General features: G+C 34.6%; 1 protein-coding gene across 2 annotated transcripts in view; it reads right to left on the reverse strand.

The window, feature by feature from the left end:
* The window catches only part of LRRC4C (leucine rich repeat containing 4C), a 983,333-nt gene that overhangs the window by 787,955 nt on the left and 175,845 nt on the right, over positions 1–19,533 (reverse strand). For both annotated transcript variants that reach the window (XM_036221416.1, XM_036221415.1), the window contains exon 2: positions 7,386–7,575. The gene's annotated coding sequence lies outside the window, so the exon portion shown is untranslated. The remainder of the gene's footprint in view (positions 1–7,385; positions 7,576–19,533) is intronic.

The following is a 19,533-nucleotide window of genomic DNA, read 5'->3' on the forward strand; positions in this document are numbered from 1 at the left end:
TAGTGCTATAACTCTGAACCGATCACATTACCCCTTTCAGTGGCAAAGTTGCTAGCTTAATTATACAAGGTGAAATAATAATGAACTTTGCATGCTAGAGAGCTAATAGATGCATGCATGTTATAACGATAAAGTGCAGGATAAATACACACTTCTGTACACACACTCAGTACACTTTACATTTCTCTTCTCTTGGAATTACTCAAGTGTTGTCCCAACAGCCTTAATGAAACCAGACAGAAACTGAATTACATTCTTTTAAAATTGGAACAATCACACATCAACTTGCATTAAGTCCCTTCACTGTAGATCTAACTGGTGCAATATAGAACCGTGAAAGCCCATTTTGACCTCCCTTTGTTATTCCCATTTGCTCATTCTGCTATAAATTTGATTTGATCTCATTATAATATCCTTAAGTGTACTAAATCTTGCATTAGTAAAAAGACACATGAAGCTTTTAGACTAACCTGTTTTCCCATTCGCCATCCTGGGCTGTCAGAGTTAGTGGTCTACAAGTCTGTGAATTACCTGCCTGCTACATTTAGCTAGGTGAAGCCTTGAAACTTGTTTTCAATGGGAAAAATTGGGCATCCACATTTTCCTCCAAATAAGGAGTATATATGAAGGACATCTTTAATCATGGTTGGACACGTTATTGTAGGTGTCTGCTCCTATAATGAGTTATAATGATATCAGTGACCCAGGTGAGAGGACAATGGTCCCTAGGACTAGCATTTGCCAGTTGTTAGTAACTTCCTCGAGTACACATCTAGGTCCTAGAAGACTGATCTCTATACCAAGCACGTCAGTAACCACAGACAACTTTGGCTGGTCCTCGAACAATAAAAATGAGGGAAAAATTGTGAATATTTGGCAATCACCTACCCTTGAAGAAATGCTTAAATAAATTGTTAATTTAGTTAAAAGATTTTCTGGTCAATAAAAATAGAAATAAAATAGAAATGTTCGTAAAGAATGTTTACGAAAACATGAAAAGCTATGATGATAAATTGCTTAGTTGTGATTTCCCCCTTCATTTCCACCATTCCCAATACCTACTATTTTTTTTTTTATTAATGAATACATGTCACTTTTCCTATACAAGCTTTGTTTAGGTGTAATTCAAATGCCAAAAGTTCACACCTTTTAAGTGTATAATTCAGTGTTTTAGTTTATGTACAGTTATGCAATGATCGCCATTATCTAATTTTAGATTTTATTACTTCACAAAGAAATCCCACACCCATTAGCAATTAACCCTCAGGATCCCTCATCTCCAACCCCTGGAAACCAGTAATTCATGTTTTTTTTCTGTAGATTTTTCTGCTTTGTACATTTCATATGAATGAAATAATATAATATGTGGCCACTTGTATCTACCTTCTTGACTGCCCAAGACGTTTTCCCAGTTCAACCATGTTGTAGCATGTATCAGTACTTCATTCCTTTTTAGTGCCCAAACAATTTTCCGTTGTATGATATACTACATTTTGTCTATTCATTAGTTGATAGGCATGTGGGTTGCTTTTACTCACATGTGATTATGAATAATGCTGCTGTGAGGATTCATGTACAAGTTTTTATGTAGATATATGTTCAACCTCCTTGCGTGTACACCTATAAGCAGAATTTCTAGATCATGTGGTAACTCTTCATTTAACATTTTGAGAAACTGTCAAGCTTCTTTACAAAGTGACTGTACCATTTCACGATCCTACCATGTATATAACTAAAAAAAAAAAAAAAGCATTTAACAAAATTACCTTAGATTATTTAATTCTGGCACACTGTAACTATATAGGCTACATTTTTTTAATCTGAGCTAGAGCATTGCCCTTTTATTGCAGCAAGATTTATCCCTTGCAATGCTTCATTAAAAAAAAAAATTATTTCTACCTATTGCCATTACAAATTTAAGCAAAATTAGAGACACTAAAGAAAATAAAACATCGTGGGAAATTTAGGACATAGAGAAAATAGAGAAGTAAATGTGGATAAGTAACATAGTCACTAAGCAATCAACATTAACTTTGCATTTTCATGCCAAAGAGGAAAAATGACATCGATATAAACAACTTCGAGATCAATAAAATAACAAATTAGGAGTTTGAAAATAAGCTTTGGGATAAAAATGATATTTTTTTTCTTTAAATACATAAAGAGGTAGGTAGAAATTGAAAACAGATTTTAGTAAATGCCAGTGCTTCTAATAGCCCAATGTGTGAAAATCCAGCTGTTCTTTTCTGCTTCATACATTAGCGTAATAATAGTAAAAAAAAAAAAAAACTATGCCTTCCTTATTTGCTGACAGTTGTGTTGATGATGCAGGAGGCAAAATAGCATTTCTCTTCTGGGCAATGTTAATTATGAAGTGCTGACAGGAGTTCAAAAATAAATCCAGATCCTTCAAGCCAATGCCCTACATCAACATAATATGAAAAACTCATAATACACTCACTAGCATGAGAGAAGTGAAAATTTTGTATGGTGCCTCTTCTTTCGCAATAAGTAAAAAGATTCATGGTAGATTTAAAAACCGATAATAATAGTTGATATCAAAATAACAATTTAGAGATTTATCTATCATTCATCTACCCATCTATCCATCCATCCATCCATCCATCCATCCATCCATCCCTTCATCTACCTAAAATTTGTATTATTCATTTGATTCTTTGAAAAAAACAAAAAAACAAAAAAACTGTAACCTTTGTTCATTTTTCAGATGGTAGGATGAGGGCCTGAGAGTCGAAGTGGTATGCGAAGTGATACAGGTTATAAGTGGAAGAATAAGAATTTGATTCCAGGTTTCTATCTCTTCATCCAATACTAGAACATTTCAATATTCAAAACAAATTTCTGAGCATAGCCCAGCAATCTTAGGTTATTTATATGGACAATGAGTCAAGATTTTTGAAGTGTGGCCATAGGAAAAATTATGTCTATTGCACACAATTATTTAGGCAGTGCACATTTTCTGTTAGAAATTAATGACACTAACCTAAAATATTTAGAACACTTGAATTTCATTGCCAGAGTTTAGCAAAGATCTGGTACCTACTGTCAAAAAATATAAGAGGGATTCAATAAGTATTTATTAACTTCAACTACAGTTTTTAAAGCAGTACTTTAAGGTATCATGATCCTCTCTTTAAAAAAAAAAAAAAGAAGAAGAAACTAAAAGTAATAAAGTTTAGGCAACTAGCCAAAGGTCAAATAATCGACAAAAGGAATGTTTATATTTTGAACTCATTTGTCTTACTTTAAAGCTCTACTCTTTTATAGGCTAGCTTGAGAAAAAGTACTTAAGTTTTAAAAATGTGCTGATCTTTTGAACCAGTAATTTTACATCTAAGACTGTACTCTAAGAGACTCTAGGATATGTACTATGATTTAGCAAAAAGAATCTTTATACTGATGCTATTTATAGTTGCCAAAAGAAATGGAACTAGTCTAATGACCAAAATTAGAACTCAAATAAATTATTTGTGTTATATCCACATCATGTAATAGTATGCAACCATTAAAGATGTGGTAATAAAATATTATTGGAAAAATAATAGTACAATATATAATCTTCCTGGAATTCTATTTAACCTTCAAAGTTCAGCTAAACATTACTTCTTTGGTGGTCTGTGTCCTCATCCTGCTTCTCATTTTAAAAAAATATTAGGCTGACTTTTCTCTGTGCTCTAATAGATTCAAATATATGGCATATGGTATTATTTGGGCATCTATCTCTCCTTTAAGGTGATACTTTTCTCAAAGTCAGAGAACAAACTTTAGTCACCTTTATTACCTCACTCATACCTAATAACACACTGGTTCACACTCAAGAAGATGTAGTAAGTAAATATTCACTGAAAGAATGAATAAGCAATTATTTTATAGTATGTTCAGCCTATTTTGTAATAAGGATAACATCAAATTTGTATGGCTTATGGGGGGTGGAATGTCATGTTGTCTCATAATGAGAGAAGAAAAACCCCAACATTTTGGCCATCTATGACCCTACCTTGCTGCCCCAAAGACAGAAATGGGTTATGATCTGGGCATACTGATAATCCATTCACTGTATAGTATGATCATATGATACTCTGAGTAGAAGGATCTGGCAATAAACTAAGTTAATATAGGAGTTTGAATGTGAGATCTGTACATTTCTATATACATTTTTATATATATATATAATCTTAAAATTATCTTCAAAATTTTCTTGTAGAAGTTATTTTTTGTATATGTCTATTTTGTAAGAATAGAGTTCTTTAGCATTTTACTCAAAAAAGTCATTGGATCTAAAAAGTTTCAACTACAATGATAGATGCTACATTATTTTCATTATGTTATTTTGATCAAAAATCATCTTAACTTTTACATGTATATTCCATTTATCAAGTCAAGAATTTTGTTTTTGTTTTCACTTTGAGACTGGTATGAGATGTCTTTTAACAAAGCCCATTAAACCTTATTTAATGAGAAGCTTCGATCATTATTCATTTCTGTAGACATTATAGTACAGCAAAAATACTTATAAGACAATTACAAAAATTCCTCTGGGAATGAGAAAAAAGAGTTGCTATTTGGAGTTCACAGCAGATGAAGATCCCTTCCACCCTCGGCATCCGTACAGTCAGTATTTTCAAATTATCTGAAGAAAGAATGGATAAAGCCCAGGTAAAGAGAAAGAAGAGCACCAAAGCAAGTTTAAAGTCAAAATCAGAAGACTGCCTTCAACTAATACTCAAAAGTCCTGAAATCCAGTTAGGCGTTTACGTGTGTTTCCACATAAAGGTGCAGATGTATTTAGAACTGCTATATTTTTTTCATGGCCTGAAGGAGTTTCTCTTTATTTGCCATTGTCCTATTGCCTGGCAGAAACATCACATGCTCTGGCTTAATATTCTGCCTAGAACATTAGACGGGAAATGTTGACAGGAGAAAAATCAAGTATTTATACCTCATTCTGCTCCTTCTAAACTCGACTGAATTGGGACTGCATGTACAGTTGGGCAACTTGAGAATGTGCCCTCATCTGCCACCATTGCCAGTATTGGGCTAGTTCCAGTATAAAACAAAAACAAAGCAAAACAAAAAACATGACAAAGGGATCTAGGCCATTCTCAAAGATGAAGACATATCAAAGAGGATTGGAGGGGTCCCAGGAAACTCAAGTTCAATGTCATAACGGGAATTGTGTGGTTCCTATATATATGTGTTTGGGTTTGATTTGACCTGAGTTTTCATTAAGAGACAAATAGGGAGTTTTAAAGACTCTCTATAGGATCATGAAACACTGAAGCAAAGATCAGGGATCATGACAGTCCTGACTTGCATAAGTTGCCTGAAAAAGGAATATTTTGTGCATTAAGACATAAAAATAACAGTGACAATAATGTTTATTGACAGCTTTTTTGCACCAGACACTGTGTCTTCGTGCTTCACATGGACTAATTCTTCACAACAAACTTATGAGGTCAGACCATTCCTATTCTCTTTCTGTTTATGAGAAAAACAAGGCACAGAAAGAGGAAGTAACTTCTTTAAGAACATACAGCTAGTAAATAAGGCTTCACCTCTTAAGTAATATGAAATAATTGTCTACAAGGGAGAGCTATACAAATAAGAATTTCTCTGGTTCCCTCCTACTTAACATTCTCTTTTTCTCCTTTATTTATTCTTTTTTTTTTTTTTTTTTGTGATGCAGGGCGGTGTGGGGGGCAGGTAGAGGTAGTGGTGATAATTATCCAAAACACTAAATGATCACCAGAAATGAGTCTATTTTTCAAATCATTAACTACCTTCCCCATTCATACATACACATACATACATACTTCTACACACCCAAAAGCACTTGGAATCACAAGATTAAAAATTATTTTGAAAATATTGGCCCTTCACATTGGAAACTGAGTGATTTGGTTTGACGAAAAGAAGGGCAAATGATCATTTTTCCCCATTTCATTATATTCATACATAAAGAATTCTTAGTATTAAAAAAATCTTTCCTTTCACCTCTAATATAATAAATACACCTTACTAAAAACAATGCCTTAATATCCCAAGAAAATTCTACTGATGTAATAATTAATTTTTATGGCAAAAGTGTCATTCATTACTTTACATAGTCAAACAATAAATATTCATTGAGCGACAAATTTGTTTTAGTATCTATGCATGATATATATTTAACAATCAACAAAATAGATCACAGCTCATGAACCTTATATTTGGTGATAAAGATGTTATCACAATTTGCTGATGATTTGTCTCAGCTCAAGATATTTTTACTTATAAAGTTAAACTGAGAAATACTGGAAAGAGTGCAATTAGACATTACATCATATGTAAATAAAATTCAAGATTACAAATAATTCTGTAATCATATAGCCCCAAATGACACAGAGACAAGTTCTTAATATCATTAGTTCCAGTTTAAAATCTTCTAAAGATATACACATACGTAACACAGCAGTCACAAATTCTGAATTTGCATTTAGTTTTTCTAAGGTATCCTACCTCTTAGGATCTCCCCACCACCTATCTCCAAATGCACAACCCAGTGAACAAGCCTTCCAATTCCATGGTCAATAACATATCTTCTTTAGATATTTCACAGCCAAATTAAATCGCATTTTCTAATGAAGCAGAAAGTACCAGAATGGTGACTTTTAAGGGTTAGAAATAGGTGAATAGTACATAAGTATTTCCAGATGATCAACTGGGAGCACAAGACAATATTATACTACAATACTATACAACATGTATTACAGACCATAGTACTACTTGAAATGCACATATATAGATAAGTTATATCAAGTTCTTATTGCAAAAGATTTAAGAATGGGGAGATTCTGGCATCAGATGACAGTACTTAAATAAAGGTGATGAGCAAGGATTAATTGGCCTAACCCGGATACTCAGTAGATCTGCTCCCCAGAGAGAGAGAGAGATAGAGAGCTGTCACTCTGTCTCACCTTAAAGAACAGGATTATTTAGAAATTAAAACCCAGATGATATGGAAATGGGCTGCAACTGTGTTCTTAAGGCTGGCATCCTGATAGAATGCTAATGAGATAGAACAGAGCTAAAGGTCAAGGATTTCTGACACCATACCACTATAAACACAAGGATTGGGTCCTGGACTCTGACCAGACCAAGAAAAGTTATAAATGCTGAGGTTAAAGATCAAGCTGGAAGCTATAGTCTTGCCACATCATAGAACCGTGACCACAAAATTTGGACCTAGGCTCCAAACCATCATAAAAGGTCTAGTGTTCCCTCAACCATACAGATTATTAGCCCAACAGCTCAAGACTGGGGCCCCTTCAAGTCTGATGTCTGGCTCACCAGTTCCCCATGTAACTGGCATTAAGATCACTCACCTGCTATTGCTCTGTCTCTGCAAGTTTCCCTCTCAATAAAATACTGGTCCCAGCTGGTGTGTGTGCTTTCAGGTCATTCACTCTTGATTACTCGACATTAGATGATCTTGGACGAGTTATTAATTCTCTGTGAGCCTCAGTATCCTCTTCATCAAATAGGGATAATGACAGTAAACACTTCATTTGGTCTCTGTGAAGATTAAATAAGATAATTTATGTCAAGTGTTTGTCACAGCACCCGCATACTGTGAACATTCAAAAATGCTAGCTATTATTAAAATTTAGGATTTAATTTCAAAGGATTTTTTTTAGTACAAATAAGATCTTATCATACCTCAAAAGGAACTAGAAAGTAAACTTGAGGGCTTTCATTCAGAGATAGAGAGTCCTTATTCTACAGTCTATGAATCCATTGTTTATGTGGTAAGGATTATGTGACAACTGAATGAGTCTGAGTTTCAGATCAAAGAGAAGAGATATTTATCATAGAGAAGAGAGTTAGGCTACTGCTGGGAAGACGACTTTTAATTAGTGGCTCGGCATCTGTTGGCAGCTCTCAGAAAGGAGCAGAACGGAGAGGTGGTATAAGGAAAAGATAGCCCAATCAGCTACATTTTTTAAAACAATTATTCATTTATTCATTCATTCATTCATCAATGCATTATTTCCTTTATTCAACAGTTACATATTGTGATACACTGTACTAAGCACCATGATGAGATAAGGCCAAAATGTATCCCCTACATTCCGGTCTCTCAAAGAAGGAGCTGGCCTTCTGCAGATCATGTGGAAGTCACAGTTACTGCCAAATGTTTAATCAAGCAATTCCAGTAAAATGCTGAAGTAACAGATCCAGCCATGATCGAGTATGTCAAGAGCTGGAACTCTAAGGCTTACACTCCAGCATGTGGACCCTGTCCAAAAAGGGGCTCGTGTCTCTCATCTATGAATGTCCAACTTGGCAGAACAGGACTTTGAGCTTAGACTATGTTATACACATAGTTGATGGAGTCCAGTTCTTGATCATGCCAGGAAAGGGGCTATTGCTTTCTGAATTAGTTTCTTAACAGCCTCCTGGAGTCTGAAGTTTATATTTGCTGGATGCCTGTGTGCTGCCCCAGGGGACAATGGGACACTGGCGAGCACAGACCAGCACTGTAAATGCCTTCAACACAGTGTTCTTTCATCATGTCCTAGTTTGTGAGCTCTTGGTATTTTTGTCCTGATTGGATCAACAGTCTTGTTATTCTTAAGAAGCTCATTATGAAGAAGAGAATGAGACTCTTAAATGTATTAAACTCATTAAAGTAAGAGAATGAGACGTTATGGATGCCAGGGGGAACCATCCTTTTCCTTTACTGAAAACCTCTCTTGGAGTGTTGGATAGAGTCAAGTCCTATGCCTCTGATCAGTCCCCTCCCTTTAAGAAGAGGAGTGGCTCTATTGTATGCAGGGGTCCCCACCCCCTGCACCACTGACCAGTACCAGTTGGTGACCAGTTGGAACCGAGTCATACACCAGAAGGTGAGTGAGAGAGCAAAGTTTCAACTGTATTTGCAGCTGCTCCCCAGCACTAGCATCACTGCCTCAGCTCCACCTCAGACCATCAGGCATGAGATTCTCATAGGAGCACTAATCTCTGGTGCCAAAAAGGTTGGGGACCGCTGTTGGAGAGGATCAGCTCACTTGTACCATTGCTCTTGGAAGGTGGGAGACAGACTCTCTGTGGAATTAACTGGCTTTGTAACTACATCTTTCATAAAGTGAGGCGCCAAAGGCCAGTTTAGAAGAATGATAGAAAATCTATTTTGGCGTGAAATACAAAGTGTGTTTCTCAATACAGCTTTCCTGATTATAAAGTTGATATCTGAATGTCTGAGGAAGTCAAAACTTTCTTGTATATTCTTAAATAGATTCACAACTTGAAAGAGACATTTGATTCAACATCACATTAAAATCTTTTTTTTTTTTTTTTAATTTAGTCCTGAATTTAGATCTCAATTGGTCTTGGGGAGATTAAATTCACTTTTTTGCAGTGTCAGTGTACTTGTTTGTCCATGGCTGTAATGTCCACCTCTTGGGTTTTGTGAGGATTAATTGATGTACCATGCCTGATGTATCCTAGGTAGTCATAATTCTACTTATGCGATATACATGATGTAAAGACAAGTCTCGACAAAAAGTCTTTAGAGAGTCTCAATATTAGCAACTTTTAATATTTTTCAATTACTTTAAATATTGGAAAGATACAAATATTTAAAAGATTACTCAAAAAACTTTCAGTCTGTGAACAAGCCTGTGCTCATGCAGCTAGTTTAATACAACTATTCGGAACTCAGAGCTTGAGTACTGATGTGATATCAAAGGAGAATATTTAATAAATGACCAGGAAAGTCAAAACCTCAGTCCATGTTGCTCCCCTCAGGAGAACATTGCTCTCCGTGCGTCAATTAAAATGCAATTCCCTTTGAATGGGCAACGAGCAGCTCGATTACCAGACGTGACTGCTTTCACTACTAGCAGAGGTTTAATGATTTTATGTCATCGCAATAATAGAAACATGACATTCAACTGTGACTATGGCTTGTATGAGTCTATTTTTGGAAAGCTGATTTTGTAGAGAACATGGAAATGTGGAGTCTTGGGTTCCTGTTTATTTCCCAAAAGCCTCAGCCAGTAACTCTCACACATCATTCCCCTCTGTGGACCTTTCATGACTTTTCTGAAATGAGTGTGGTAATTTGAAATCCCAAACAACGATTGTTTACATACAAAAGAAACCTTCTTTATAGAAGGAGAATCAGGGTTGAATCCAATTTTTCCATCAGAGGAGTATTTCAAAGCTTGAGTCCTCACTCTTGATAGGGGAGAAGCACACAAACAAAAACAACAAAAATAATAAAAAAGACATACGCTTTCTCTGTGGAGGACATTGTCTCAGATCTTACACAGACAAGTTTGAAGCTAACAGTCATAAATTCCCTCAATGCCCTGCCCTCACATGCAGACACTTACCACTGTCAACTCACACATTCTACTTCCCTCTTCCTTCTAATTTCAGAACAAGTGATGCTCTCTTCCATCTGTGTTCTTGGTTCCAACCCCTCCAGTCTCTCCTAGGACTGTGATCCATCAGTATTCTACTTTGGTTTCTCTATCTCACCTCACCCCTTGCTCCTGGACCTCTCCTTTCAGTCTTTACCATCACACACACGCACGCACGCACGCGCACACACACACACACACACCCTCTAGTCACTGACCTATTTTCCTCCACAACCAAACTACTTAAAATAGTTCACATTTGCAGCCTTCCATTTTTAAAACTCCTGTTTTCTTTCTTGCTTCTATAAATAAATATGGGATTTTTCCCCCCTTGCTTCCTTGTTTCCAACAATATACTGCAAGCATGCGAGCATTTTCTAATCTGTCCTTACCCATCTTCAACCCAGACCCACAGTCTCTAGCTCTCACCAATCTTCCCAAACTGCTCAGGTAAATGCCCAATGAGCTTATATGAACGAAATCCAGTGGTCATACCAGTAATTTGAACATTTTACTTGCACTTGGAAAAAAAAACAAGACTTCCTTTCCCTTTTAAAAAACTCATCTCTTTTGGTTTAATGCTGCTGCTGTCTCTTTATTTCTACTTGTACCATATATTAGACACATATTTTGTTCAAGTATCATGCCATACACCACATATTATTAAAAATAAAACCAAGAACATAGGGAATATTGTAATGTTTTACACACTGAAAAATTAAACAAGTGAAACTTAAGAAATTAACTGAATAACTTTTCCCAAGTTTCATAGTAAGTAAGAGGTATGGAATAAAGAAGCAGTTTTGATACCAATGTGCACTTTTTAACTGGTTAATATGATAATTAAATATTTCAAACATACAGAAATACATCAAATAATTATAACCAACAAATCTTGTCTACAAATTTTACAAATGTTAATATTTTGCTCTACTGGAATATTCTATTTTTCCAAAACTAATGTATTTTATTAGAAAGAGTTGAACCCCATTTTGTAATCCCCCTACTTTTGCTGTTTCTTCCCCAGAGAAAACCATTATCCTTTAGTCAGTCTCTATCCTTCGTATCTAATATTTATCCTACTATAAGATTGTTATAATCTTCTTTATTCCTCCCTCTTTTTCATTTTCTTTGTCTGGATATAACATATTGTTTTTTTCTGTTGGATTTTCATGCATAGTTTTTTAAGACATATATTTAATAGTTTGTAGATAATCAATGTCTAATCTCTCAAACCAAATAGGGTTTTAGAATGTATTCACACTAAACTTCTTCCTCTAATCTACCACATTAATTTGTCTTGTTTTTGCCTTGTAAAATATCTTGTCTTAAATGACCAAAAAATTAGTAAAATATATTATTTATCATCTATCTATTTATCTAATTATATCTACCATCTGTGTTATTTTTTTACAGTCTGAATTCTCTTACATTTACTTACATAGTTTATTAAACTATCTATTCACAATATTAATCTTATTTTGGTAGGATAAGTTCAATTTTATCTTATGATTCTCATTCTCTACTAGTTTTTTTAGCTAGAGTCTAAGAATTGTTAATTGTCACAGTATTTCTGTGAGCATTTTTTTAAAAAGTTTGATTCACTCTTAATTCTAGATTGGCTAAGTGTAGAATTCTAGGTTGACCATTATTTTTCATACATTCTTTAAGGTATAATTCAGTCAAGATTTTATTCCCATCATGACTGAGACATCTTCTGTAATTATAATTTTTATTCCTTTGATTCTAATAGGTATTTTACCTTTGATTGCTTTCAAGTCTTTTTTGTTCTGGTCATGTACATTCTGAAGTTTTACTGCAAGATACCTAGGTGTAGATTTCTTTTTAATTATCCTGTCAAGGGTGTGGTGTACACAATCATCCTGAAGACTGATAACTTTTTTTTCACATAAATTCTGAGCCCCTGTATCTTTCATTTCTCTCTATCTTTCTCTGCTAAAATATCTCTCGTATGTTTTCTGTACTACATTTTATTTCATACATATCTCTACACCTGTGGTGCATGTCTGATGAATTTAATCAGACCTATTTCGAAGTAATGAATGTTTATTAACACTTATCTACATATTTACCAATGTATTTTCTCACAGTCTCCAAATCATACAGCTCAACCAAATCATGCAGCTCAAAACTGGGGTCCTTCTCTGATGTCTCTAGCTGTTGCTGCCAATTTTATTTCTTTAATTTTTTTTTCTTTTGCATTTAAACTTTTAAGCACATTCTTTTAATGTCCCCTTGGATGGTTCCATTCTATTTATGGGGTTTGAATTCTCCTATTTGTTGAATTTCGCAACTCTCTCTTATGATAAGTTTCCATAGGTGATTTGACTGTTTTACCAAAGTCATCTTCACCGAGGTTGTTATGGACTGAATTGTTATCTCCCCAAAATGCTTATGTCGAAGCCCTACCCCTTAAATGTGACTGTATTTGGACATGAGTTTTTAAAGAGGTAATTAAGGTTAAACGATATCATGAGGTAAGGACCCTAATCCAATGGTACAGATATACTTATAAGAAGAGGAAGAGATTCAGGAGTGTTTGTGTGCAGAGAAAAGACCATGTGAGGACAAAGAGAGAAGGTGGCCAGTGATCTGCAAGCCAAGAAGAGATGCCTCACCAGAAAGCCACCCTGATGGCACACAGATTTTGGACTTCCAACCTCCAAAACTGTGAGAAAATAAATTTCTGTTGTTTAAGCCACTCAGTCTGTAGTATTCTGTTAAGTCGGTCCTAGCTGATAAACACAGGGGTATTTTAGGAACCCCAGTTTATAGCAACACCCATATAGTACCACATCATACTCACTTCATTGCTGTCACCAGCTTCATTTGCCATTTTCATACCACATAAGTAACACAAATTAGGAACTCAAAGTTTTGCTTAGACCTGTTATTGCCAGTTTCTTAAAAATGACACATTTACCCTTGTGGCTAGTGGTCAGGTCAGAATTTCCCTAATACAACATTCAAGGACAAAGCAGAACGACTTTCTGTCTCAAAACTTTTTGCAGGTAGTACACATCCAGCCTTCCTGTGTATGGAGCCCATGGCATGGCTTCCCTCTAAGAGTACAAAAGTGACCGATTCAGCATTTAAGATCTGTTTTCCAGTTCTGGCAACTCTATGAGATTTGGGGCCTCTGATTATTGAACTTACCATAATTTCTTTTTTTTTATCCTGGAGTCTAAGCTCTTCTTCTTTGGTTATTACTCTAGATAATTATTTCAAAAATACTTTCCTTTATAACTTAATTGATTTGGAGTGAAAATGCAATTCTTCTGTATCAGCTTACTTTCAAATACTGACCAGATACTTCTTGTTATTTCTGTCTCATGATGCTTTGTTGTCATTATATCTCTGACTACATATTCTAACATATAATAGCATATTTCATTTTCCCCACTTGATGAATAAATATTGGTATTTTCAGAGACTCTGTCTTCTCTTCTGATTTTCTCTTTAAACAAACTAGTTTACTTCCAATGTTTCATGTAACTCATTTTTGCAAACTTCTATTTGTATCTCACCCCATATTCAGTAGAGAGACAAATTCCATTCATTTGGCCTCCTTAGTATTTCCATTAAACAGCAGCTAGCAGAAACATCACTCCTAGTGAGACAGATCAGCCTCTTGGGATTTTTAACTTGTACTATTTAATTATTAGTCAAATTGACATTCATGCCTCTAACTTAGTGTTTTTGTTCTCTTCTGGTTTTCTTTACCTGTCAGAAGTATTTTCACTGATTTTATTTTTAAATAACTAATCCATATTCTTTGATCCTACAGATCTTTTTAATGGATTTATTTTGCCAATAGGATGAAGTCTAACCTTGCAAAGCTGAATCTTAATAATTGAGTCTTTGACTAATGTTCTAGATTTAATCTTCACAAGACTCAATATCACCACTTTAAACTAATTTCAGCCTACTACAGCTTAATTAAGCCATGTGTGCATCATGTTTCCATGACTTTGTTCAAGCTATTGCCTTTCTCTGAAATTTTTTCACCTTGCCCTCTCTTCTCCTTTTCAGCTCAACATCACTTTCTTGAATCTCTCAGTCTTTTCCAGAGAAAGTAGATATTCTGTGTATCTCCCCCAGACACACTTATCCTTGGTACTTACTATAATCCTAATTCCATTTTTATAATAACATGCCTGTCCCCCACCCAAGATAGTGATATATTTTAAGACAGAGTTTCTCAACCTCAGCGATATTGATAGATTAAACTAGATAACTGTCGTATGGCTGTCCTGTGTAATACAGAATATTGAGCAGATTCTCTGACCTTTAACTAACCATTAGATATTATTATTGGAATCCAAACCCCACCACACATGACAACCAAAAATGTTTCCAGATATTGCTAAATGTTCCAGGGGGCCTGGGGATAGTCATTTCTGGCTGAGAACCACTGCTGTAAGATAGGAATCATATCTCAAAAGTCTTGTGCTCAAGGCTATCACCTGCATTCCATGAGTATTAGTTGACTGAATGAGTGCATAACAAAAAAATTATTTTCTCAACTGTGTGTGTGCGTTTTCTTATTTTCAACACTTCATCACAAGTTATACTTTAAACAACTGAAACATAAAATATTTGACTTGTGAATTACACTTTTGAGTAACTCAGAGAGCTCAAGTTTAAATAGTATTCGAAGGACATGAGATTGTATAGATATTGAATGTCATGGTGAAAGACTAAATGCCAAATAAAATACACAGTCAAGTAAGAACAATTAGTAGTTTTGTGAATTGGCTGCCTGTTCAAATTTATTTTTCCAAGGCTAATGTTTAGTTAAGTCAATACTTTTGGCAATTATAAGAGGCTTCATTGAATGAGCTTATGTTTGAATTTCAACAACTCTGCATTTAACCTAAAGGAAATATAATCTCCTGGGCAATTGTCAAAACAAGCGACTATGTGGACAAAGAGTCTTGGAAATAAAAGCCAAATAAAAGGAAAATCATTATATTTCTTAACTGCTCTTCCTCTAGGCATTTATTTAGCAAATGTCTTCTGAAGGTCTTTTTATTTCTACTACATGAGATAATTCATGTGTGCAAATAACCTAAAGTCAAATCAAAAGAAGAATCATGAACACAACAATGTTAATAATTATTTCTGGATAGCAGGACTAAAAAGGGTAATATGGTTTCTTTAGATATCTCAGTATTTTATCTTCAATAGCTGTTATTTTACAAATTATTTTACATATTCACAAATAATAAACTAAACAAAGGTTTTGTTCTTTGACTACTCAGATTTGAGAATGCATAAAGGCTTTCTTTTATTTTATTCACCATATACATTCACATTATTCTGACAGAAGTTTTAGAAACCAACAACAACAAAAAATTTTGTGAAATTTAATTTCTATACTCCACTGAAAGGTAAAAGCAAGTAAAATAAGACATTATAAATTTGAAATTTTAAAGGTTTCCTCTGGACCCCTTTAAAATTCACTTCTTAAAACACACTCACTTATCAATGTATGAAACAATGTCTCTGAAAAAATGTTTACAAACTGTGTTAGAAGATTTGCAAAAGCTTAATGTTTTCCTCTTCTAGGAAGAGTTTGGTATCTGAAGACTGAAGTCTATACTCATATCATCCTTATTTGGATGATTCACATCCCTCTCTTATATGACAGTTATATGTGTAAATGTTCTGCTTCCGAGTGGTTTCTTTAATACTCAGAGTAAATCTTTTCTGAGAGCAGAATGCATGTTTAGGTACTATCTAAATACAAGAATTAACAAATTTAAAAATAGCTAGTACCTGGCAAACAATAGGTATTTTAATAAATATTTGAAAGAATGTATTTACAGAGAAAAAAAGTTGGTTACAGAAAAATAAAATTTAATAAGAAGTAGTAAGATAAACTTTATGGTCTCACCATAATCTATAATTATGTTTATAGCAGCATATTACAAACCTGCATTAATTTCTTCTTCAATTAATTAAAAAATTTAATTTTAAACTTCTCAAAAAAATTTCCCCAGAAGCTTTTGATGCAAAAAAAAAAAAAAAAAAAAAGATTGATTCGTTGGACTCCAACCTTTCTAAACAAGCACCATGCCTAACATGCCTCTGCCTTGAAACCTATATAATTGCTGTCCACTCTGTGTGAACAGCAGTTCCCCTGATTATCACATCGCTTGCCCTTACATCTACTCAGATCTCTGCTCAAAGGTCATTTCTTCAGAAAGGTTTATCCTGGCTATCTATAAAAAACAAAAAACAAAACAAACAACAACAACAACAAAAACACTCTCACCAATCTTTATTCACTTACTCTGCCTCTTTTTTAATGAAAAACTGATCCCTAACAATATCTGATGATTTACTTGTGATTTAGTTATTTTCCTAAAATATATGCTCCATGAGAGCAAGGACCTTTGTTTTATATGCTGTGCTCTTCTATCTCTTGGAACAACTGACTTATGATGCATAGTCAGTACTCAATAGATATGCACTGATTTTGACGAATCCATTATGATCTCCATCTTGATCTTCTTTATCATTTTAAAATTTTATCATGTTTTTTACACTGTTTCATATTTCCATTCTGTCCGTCTGTCTGTCTGTCTATCTATCTATCTATCATCTATCGATCTATCTACTTATGTATTTATCAGCTATCCATAAGTTTGAAACTAATGGCAACAAAACAGTCTCTCTGTTTTATGTCTTAACTTATTTTTTCTATAAATTATTTTATATAACATTGTCTTAATTTAGGGAATATTTAATTTTCAAGATGGCATATCTTTGAATTTTTAACCTATTTCTGGCTAGTATTTTCTCGTGAACTTGAGCAACAATCTCCCTGAACTCACCTGTAAAACAGAGGAAACTACTTTACCTTGCAGGTTTTTTGAAAGGATTTATTAGGATCATGATTTTATGTAAAGGCGCTAACACAGTGATTCCCATCTGCTTTGCCATAATAATGTAGGACCTGTTGCCTTTTATTACCTAAGAGGATACTCACAATGAGTAAGGTAATGATTGCCTGAGGACATAAGACTGAAAGGTAGATCACAGGCACCAGGTGCTTTTCATTCGTTTCTTAGCTTTTGCATCATTTATATTATTTCTAAGATAAAATTTGAAGTCTATGTGAAGACTTGAATTAGAAATAAGAAGCTCACAACTGGATTTCTTCTTTATTGTTCCAAGCTCTACACCTGTTACTCAGATTTATCAATGTGTTCTTGAGAATATTCTCTGTATTTGTTGTTCCTTTTATTACCTCACATACTATTCTCATGGGGCCTTTGCACTTAGAGCTCCCTTTTCTGAGAATGTTTTTCTCAGATAACTACATGGCTCGCTCCTTAATCGCCTGTGCTCTTCCCTCAAATATCACCTTAACAACGAGGAAACTTAACTATCTGCTCCATTCCCCATCCCAGCACTTTTCTCTCTCTTACCTTCATTCTCTCCTTACTGTTAGAACCCTATGAAATATTACACATCTTTATATTTGTTTAGCCTACCTTTAACCCATCTATATCATAAGCTTCATGATGACAGGAACCCTTGTTCACTACTGTGACACCAGCTTCTAGGGCAGTGCTGGAAAACTAAGAGCTGTTAAATAATAATCTGTCGAATGAATGGAGAGATGAAATGAATCATAGTTTTTATGTAGAACGGGAACCAAAACTGTGCCAAGTACAAACACCATCATTGCTCTCAGAGAGTTTTCAATATGGTAGGAGGTTAGATATTAAATAATAATTACAAACATGATAGGTTTACAGCCATCGATCCAAAAACAGTAAGTGACACTATAAGATGTCCAATTCAGGTTATCTTCCCCCATATCTATGGCCTGAAGTTTTCATATGAAATGAAACTATAGGTAGGGAAAAATGTAAGAGAAAGGTGAAGAAATGTTGAAAAGTTTTTGTATGGCTCAGCCATGGTGGGAGAAAAAAAAAATTCTCTCCCCTAGATAAGGCTGTAAGGGGATATAGATCAATTCATTTATATGTAGGATGGAAGAATATATACACTAAGGAACAGATGAGCCTTTTGGCAGAAAACAATATGAGTTAGAAACCCAAATGTTCTTATGTATTAACTAGGTGACCTCAGCAAGTCATTTAAACTCATATATCAAAGCATTAATTGGCAAAATGAAGAGAAAGGTAGAATCCACCTCATCATCCTTCTGCAAGGATAAAGTGAGAACATTTAGGTAACATGTTTAGCATAGTTTTTAAACACACATGAGCTATTAGTGCTATTACTTAGTAAATTGGTTTTATTTTTAGATACCACCTGCCTCCAAAACAGATTAAGGGAAAAAGTTTTTAAAGTACAAATTTAAAACTAGTAAAATCAGGGTAAAGACTATGAATTATGGAATAAGATGAGATAGATATTATAGCTGCTTGTCCTATAATTACCCTCCTCTTATGTCTTTTAATGGGTCCTTGAATCGGTATGGCAATGCATCTGGCTATATTTCCCAGACTCCCCTGCATTTCATTATTTAATTAAATTCTAACCAATGGAATAGAATTTTCTGGATGAAATTTTTGGAAGGCATTTTATAAAACAAAGAATGGTTTGGCTTTAATGTGGCTTCTAATTTATATCCTTCCACTACCTTCTTTCTGGAACCTCGGCAGGCCAGCTGTAACCTTACCATCCATCTACTAACCATGGGTGGCCTTAAATATGGAAGTTCTGAACAAAAATTGTCAAAGCAGAAAGACAGAAAGCATCTGATTCTCTGATGGTATCAAGGGACTAACTGTCTTATCGGCCTGAAATGCCACCTCCTGATCACTCTGAAAGGGGAGTTTGGTTACTTTTTATTTATTTAACCACTTCTTAAATCTCTGCTTCTTATAGCCAGAACAGAAGCAAACAATTTTTGTAAATAAAAGGTGACCCACAAGTGCTCTGTTTTTGGAGTGAAGTGACAACCGTAGCCGTTCGGTCATAAGAATAAAGTGCTCACTCAGAAAGAGCGTCACCTGTGTACACCCCAAGGTGAATGAAGAGGGTTTCTGGAGGTAGGACTCAAAAAACATCGATTAACCAGATTGGAGTTGACTCA

This window comes from Rousettus aegyptiacus, unplaced genomic scaffold, assembly GCF_014176215.1.
Source record: "Rousettus aegyptiacus isolate mRouAeg1 unplaced genomic scaffold, mRouAeg1.p scaffold_m13_p_5, whole genome shotgun sequence".
Taxonomy (NCBI): domain Eukaryota; kingdom Metazoa; phylum Chordata; class Mammalia; order Chiroptera; family Pteropodidae; genus Rousettus; species Rousettus aegyptiacus.